The 6,390-nt window shown below is 34.7% G+C and overlaps 1 long non-coding RNA gene across 1 annotated transcript; it reads left to right on the top strand.

Annotated features, from left to right (window-relative positions):
- Nucleotides 544-4,872, top strand: LOC107608151. The gene is made up of 7 exons (XR_001612735.2): nucleotides 544-1,100; nucleotides 1,185-1,362; nucleotides 1,485-1,584; nucleotides 1,664-1,791; nucleotides 3,907-4,022; nucleotides 4,107-4,222; nucleotides 4,724-4,872. It is a non-coding gene; the product is annotated as an uncharacterized LOC107608151 (long non-coding RNA).

Here is a 6,390-nt window from a genome sequence, read left to right on the forward strand (position 1 = left end):
CTAATTTGTTATGATTTAGATAACATTAGTCTAATTTTTATTTTTCAATCTAATTCAATCCTACTTAATTCAAATGATTTGGACCTGGTAGATTTATATTTTATTAAACAACTTATAATTTAAAAATTTCGTATTGTAACTTCAATTATATCTTAAAAAGTGTAATACCCAAAATTTTTAGAAAAATCTTATTATGAACTAAATTCAATTTTATTCATTAAAGACTTTAATCTCAAAATGTATTTTATTAAAGGTAATTAAGACAAATTTTGATAAATTGAATTTAAACTATATTTTATAAAAATGTGATTAATATGTTTATTTTATAATTTAAATTAAAAATAATTAATTTAATTTAGTAATATATTAAAAAATAATGTTCTTAAATATTTTTAAAAGAGTATATTTGGTTTTAAAATTATTCTACCCTCCAATTTTATCAAAATATCTATTCATATTTATCCATATTCTTTTATAAAATCCTAATTTCTAATCCTAAATCCCGAAATTTCCAAATTTATTCAGAAAACCTAATTTCCCCGATTCACAAACCCTAACCCCTTAAAACCCCCCTTCTCCCAAAACACAGACACACACAGAGAGGAGAGGAGAGCTTCTGAGAGAGCTGAGGAAGAAGAGAGAGCTCGGAATCGGAAGGGAAGGAGCTGCACTCTACGCCGTCCAGTTGCTCTGCCACCGTGCCACCGTCGCGCCCAGTTCGCCGCCGTCCTCCACGTCGTTGCCGCCACTGTTAGCAGAGAGGAGAGAAGTCGTGCGTTGAGAGCCATCGCGTCTTGCCGCCAGGGGTCCATCGCAGCCAACCCGTCGCGGGTGGTGTCGCCGCCGTCGAAAACAGTACCACAAAGAGGAGAGGAAGAACGATGTTGGGAGGAAACTGAGTTGCAAGCCACTGACCGAGAAGAAGCTCTGTCTTCGTCACCGCGTTGGAGTCGTCCCCGCCAACACCGCGCACCGCCGTCAGCGCTGCCGTCGAAGGGAGCTCGCTGTCACAGTTCAATCACCATCGAGCTTGAAGGGAAAGGCCACTGATATTGCCCGACAGCAGCTTCCCTTGCGTTTCCAATTTCATTCTTGAAACTGTAACACTCCTGCTCATACTCTGCTTCCCAATTTTATTTCTCTATATTTTTATTCTAGATAAAATAGTGTATGTTCCTGTTTAGTGATGCCGTCGCCGTCGTCAATCTGGATCCTAGCTCGTTGCTGTTGATGATGGTAAGCCAAACTGTCATCCTTGATGCTGGAGAAGGACATCGGAGTTGCTATTCTGGTTCTGATGCAATTTGTCCCTGTCCCGGATCACCGTTGTCTTCCGTTCTGCTCCTGCTTCTAGTTGCGCCGGTACTGATGCAGTTGCCGCTCCATCGTTCTGTTTTTCCATAACTGTAGTGAATTCCTAACTAAAATTCTTATTGTTATTGTTGTTATATGCTTGTTGAGGGTTTTGGGTATTCACGTTTCAGGGTTGAACCATTGTAACTATAGAGCCGTGTTTGATGGTGTTGTTGCGGAGAGTTTTCAGTGTAACTAATACCACTGCCATTGTTTCATTCTCTTAGTACAGTAAGTGTTTCTGTTTCGAAACCCTCGCGTTAGTATTCAATTATATGTTTCTGAGTTTTATGCGACTTTAATGTCTCAGGGTCAAGTTCTGTTGTGAATGGTGCATTTTGGGCTATACGGCTACGGGAATAGTCGGAGTCAATGCCATTTGATTTCGGAATGAGGAAAAAGGAATTCTTCGACGTGTTTGGTTAGTGGTTTCGCGAGGTAGGAGCGTTTTCATTAAACTCATTTTTATTCTTAAGAATTGTTATAAATTGATATTTAAGCAAATAAATAATTTTGGTGATTATGGAGTCTTATGAATTGAACTGAATTGCTTTGAATGAATGTGATTGCTTATTTGACTGTGGCTATTTCTGAATATTGAGTTGGTATTGAGATAGTGAGTGAAAGATTAATTTGAAAATCTTATTTGAATGTTTATCAAGTATAATTTGAGAATTGGAAGATGATTTGATGTTAGAATTAATTTGAGTTTGGGAAACGGCTTGAGATTTGTGAATGACTCGTATTTGAAACCGTTGGAAAGGGTTTGAGTAAATGTTAGTTGGCTTTGTTGGAAATGAATTGAGATCTGGAAAGGATTATAATATTGGAAATGAGTTTGATTTGTTGAAAAATGAGTTTAAATTGAAAATGGTCTGAGATATTGAAATTGATCTGATTTTGAAATTGAGTTGAAAGGAGTTTGAGAAATGGTTTTCTTGGGACCCAAAAAGGGTGCCAAAATCCGAGTTATAGAGGAGATGTTGCCGAAATTTTATAAAATTAGAAGTTTCATTTGAAGTAGTTATTTTAAAAGGTTTAATTTTAAGCATTATATGGTTTAAGATTACTTTATTTATCAAAGGAAGAGTTATGTTTTGGATTGGGAATTGTTAGTGAACGGAATAGAAAGAAGGATGATGAGGATTTTCTTTGAAATATGATTTTGAATGAATTTGGAAATAAGATATGGATTGATGAATGATGATGATGTTGAGAATGACTTAGACATTGATGAATGTTGGATGAATTATTTATATGGCTTATGAAATTGAATTATCTGAGACACGAGTTTCCTTGGATAAACGCAGTGGCATGCCACCACTTGCTCCAGGTTGAGACTCAATACTCTGTTGACCCTATGATGTAAGGGTGACTGGGCACTATAAATTCCCGGGAATGTTGGGGTACCATTGAGCAATATTGATTATTTGAGAAAAAGTTATGCATAGACTCATAGGGATGTACATCGGGGAACAATCTAAGTTTTTCGGACTTGTCAGGTTGGCTGGATAACCGACAGATGAGCTCAATAGCCATAGGACAGGCATGCATCATATGCATTTGTATGCTTTGCTTGGGTTTGAACTTGTTTTGGTTTGCCTAATTGCTAAACTGTTCTTAACTGCTACCTAAACTTGTGCTTCTTTGTCTGTTTTGCCTGTGTTTGATTTGGTGTGCTACTTTTGAGAATGAGCTTTGGTGCTGAATTGATGATTATGTTGATTGATTGCGTGGTTGGTTTCTGATTAAGATTTTCTTATAAGAGAAGAAAGATTTTGGATTTCTGAAAGATTAAATATCATTTTTTTGAAAAAGTTTTTGAATGATTAGCTATTGGTTTTTAAAAGATTCATAAGACAATGATAATCACTGAGGTTGAAAACAATTTTCTTATTAAATATTATCTTAGAACAATTTTGAAACTCCGTGGTGAGACCGTGTGGTTAGGTTCTCACCCCCCTACAGCTTTACCTTTTCAGGAATCGGATGAAGAACTATTATAAAGAGTGATATTTCATTTTTGGTTTACATATGTTGTATTAATTAGATTATTTTTCTTCCGTCGTCTTTGTTACTACAATTCTGTAACAGGGATAGGAGTTTTGTGTTTTATATGTATATTATTTTATAAGCTATTAGGTAAGAAATCTGGTATATGAATCTATGTGTTTTTTTTAGGATAAAGTATTTATTTCCGGTTTTCAAAGAAATCAGCGATACGGTGTCGAGTCACAGGCTCATATCTTAATATCTAATATATAAAATAGTCGTAATACTTCTTGCTATCAGAGTGGCACAGCCGGAAGCGTGATATTTGGTAGTGAAGGTGTTACAAAAAGTAATTCAAATTAATATAATACAAATAATAATCTCTTTTAAAAATTTTATTTAAATAATAATCTTATGTAAACTAGATAAGTAATAAGATAAGAAAATATAAATATGGCGTGAATAATCCAGCATGGCATCACCTCATTGGCCCATTCAATGTGTATTGTAGATAACTAAACTAAATATAGACTATCTTCCTTCGTCAAAATTCAATTTCAGTTTCGAAAGCACAAGATAGACAATAGACGCCATTGATTCAGTGTTTGAACCTCTCAAAGGGTTCTCCAAAGACAGCGTAAGGCTCATCAAGCGTTGCCATAAACCCGATGACAAAGGTACCTTTTTTTATTAATTTAATTATGATTATTTTGATTTGAATCTCGATGCTGTGAATCTGAATTTTTCCTTTTCGTTTGCAGAATATTACAAGGTTACTGTTAGTACTGAAATCGGAATTATGGTTATGGGATTCATTGGCTTCTTCGTCAAGCTCATCTTCATTCCCATTAACAACATCATCGTCAGATCTGGTTAGGTATATGATTTCTAATTGTTTATTTTTCAAAAATTTGTGAAATTTTTAAAAAATTGTTTTGTGTTTCTTAGCTTGATGTGTTGTTCGAGTGTGGTGCAACAATTTGCTATGAAACTATGAATAAGGAGTTTAAAAGGTTGAAATTGTAATGTTGTTTTATTGTATTCAGAATGTGGTTGGTTTTGTGTTTTCTTACTGTTACTTGAGATTAGGGTTTAAAATTATGCAAATTTACTTTAGATGAAGTTCTTTCAAACAGTTACTGTTCTGTTCATAGTTCATTATTGAGAGGGGGTGGTAGATTTACAAATCAATTTTCTTCTTTCTAGATACTAGAGAGAGAGCAATATCTTTTGATTATACCAGGGAACTTTATTGTAACTTGTATGTTCTTCACTTTTTTGTGTTGCTTTTGCTTATGCTGAAATTAATAGAATAAGTCTATAATGACTACATATAGTGTCAACTTATGTTCTAAACAATTTTTGATGATATCTGCAGGATGATGAGAGCCACAATCACACATAGAGAGTTTTAAAACAAATGGTAGCAGGAATTCTTCCCACATCAACTTCTTGTTAATCATAGTTTTTACATCCTTCATATCTTTGGGAACATTACAATTTTAATTTAAATTTAACATTTTTTTACATGTGTTATAGTTGGCACCGTTTAATTTAGCACTGATGAGGGAAAAATAGTTGATTGATTTACATGTAACGTTAGTGTTCTGCTTTTTCAAGCTAAGCTGAAAGTTCAATTTGATAGACAAAATGGTTCGTTTACATATTTGATAAAATCTGTTTGTGGTACATAGAAGATTGGTTTCGCATGAGCATGACTAAACTACTTAAAGTGAGAGAGGACTGAATTGTCAGTGAACTTATGACTTGAGTGCCAAAATTATAGTTCAACTAAGAATAAAAGACTTGTTTGGGTGAACTTTTAAGAAAAGATTTTTTGAGTTATCTACTTTTTAAAAGATTTTATAAAAAAGTAAAAGTAATTTTATGTTTAGATATTTTAAGTAAAAGGATTTTTTTTATTTAGCAATTATGTTTGGGTTTAACAATATAAAAGTATTTTCAAGTAAAATACATGGAGGTGGTGGACATTATGACAAGGAGGAAGAATAATATTATGTGCCTACAAAAAACAAAATAGGTTGGTGCGAAGGCTAGGGAGTTGGATACTTCCGGTATTAAACTTTGGTATACAGAAAATGTGAAGAATAGGAATGAGGTTGGTATTATTGTGGATAAGCAGTGGAAAAAAGGACGTAGTGTATGTCAAGAGGATGGGAGATCAGATCATCTCTATCAAACTTGTAGTGGAGGGAGGTGCTTTTCATGTGATTAGCGCCTATGCACCGCTAGTGGGTTCGGACGAACAACACAATATAAGGTTTTGGGAGGATTTAGAGAGTTTGGTCTAAGACATATCTTCGGGAGATAATATTTTCTTAGGAGGAGATTTAAATGGCCATGTTGGAAGAGAAGTGACTCGGTATGGAAGTATTCACGGAAGCCATGGTTTCGGAGTGACCAATGCCGAGGGTAAAACTATTTTAAACTTTTCCTCAACCTTTGACCTTCTCATCGCAAATACATGTTTTAAAAAGAGAGACGAATATCTTATAACCTATAAGAGTGGCATGACAAGCTGTCAAATCGACTTCTTCTTGTTGAGGAGAGTCGACCAGAAATTTTGCATTAATTGTAAAATTATCCCAGGAGAGAGTTTGACAACATAACATAGGATGTTCGTCATGAATTTTTGCATTGAGTAAAAGTTGAGAAAAAGACATCATACGAAGAACCCAAAGACGAGGTGGTGGCGGATGAAAGGTGAGGAACAAATAAGCTATCTAAGATGGGTTGGAGAAGAGACAAAGTGGGATGGGAATGGAAGCGCGGATGAGATGTGGAGGGAGATGACAGAAGTTATTAGAAGAACAGCAAAAGAAAGTTTTGGTGAATCTAAAGGAATAGGACCAATAGACAAGGAGTCATAGTGGTGGAATGCGAGTGTACAAGAAAAGATAAAGATAAAAAGGGAGTACTTTAAAGAGTGGTCTTTATGCAGCAATGGAGATAATTGGAAAAAATATAAGACAGCTAAGAAAGAGACAAAAATGACTGTAAGTGAAGCAAGAACAAGAGCATATG

Source organism: Arachis ipaensis, chromosome B07 (assembly GCF_000816755.2).
Source record: "Arachis ipaensis cultivar K30076 chromosome B07, Araip1.1, whole genome shotgun sequence".
Classification (NCBI taxonomy): Eukaryota; Viridiplantae; Streptophyta; class Magnoliopsida; order Fabales; family Fabaceae; genus Arachis; species Arachis ipaensis.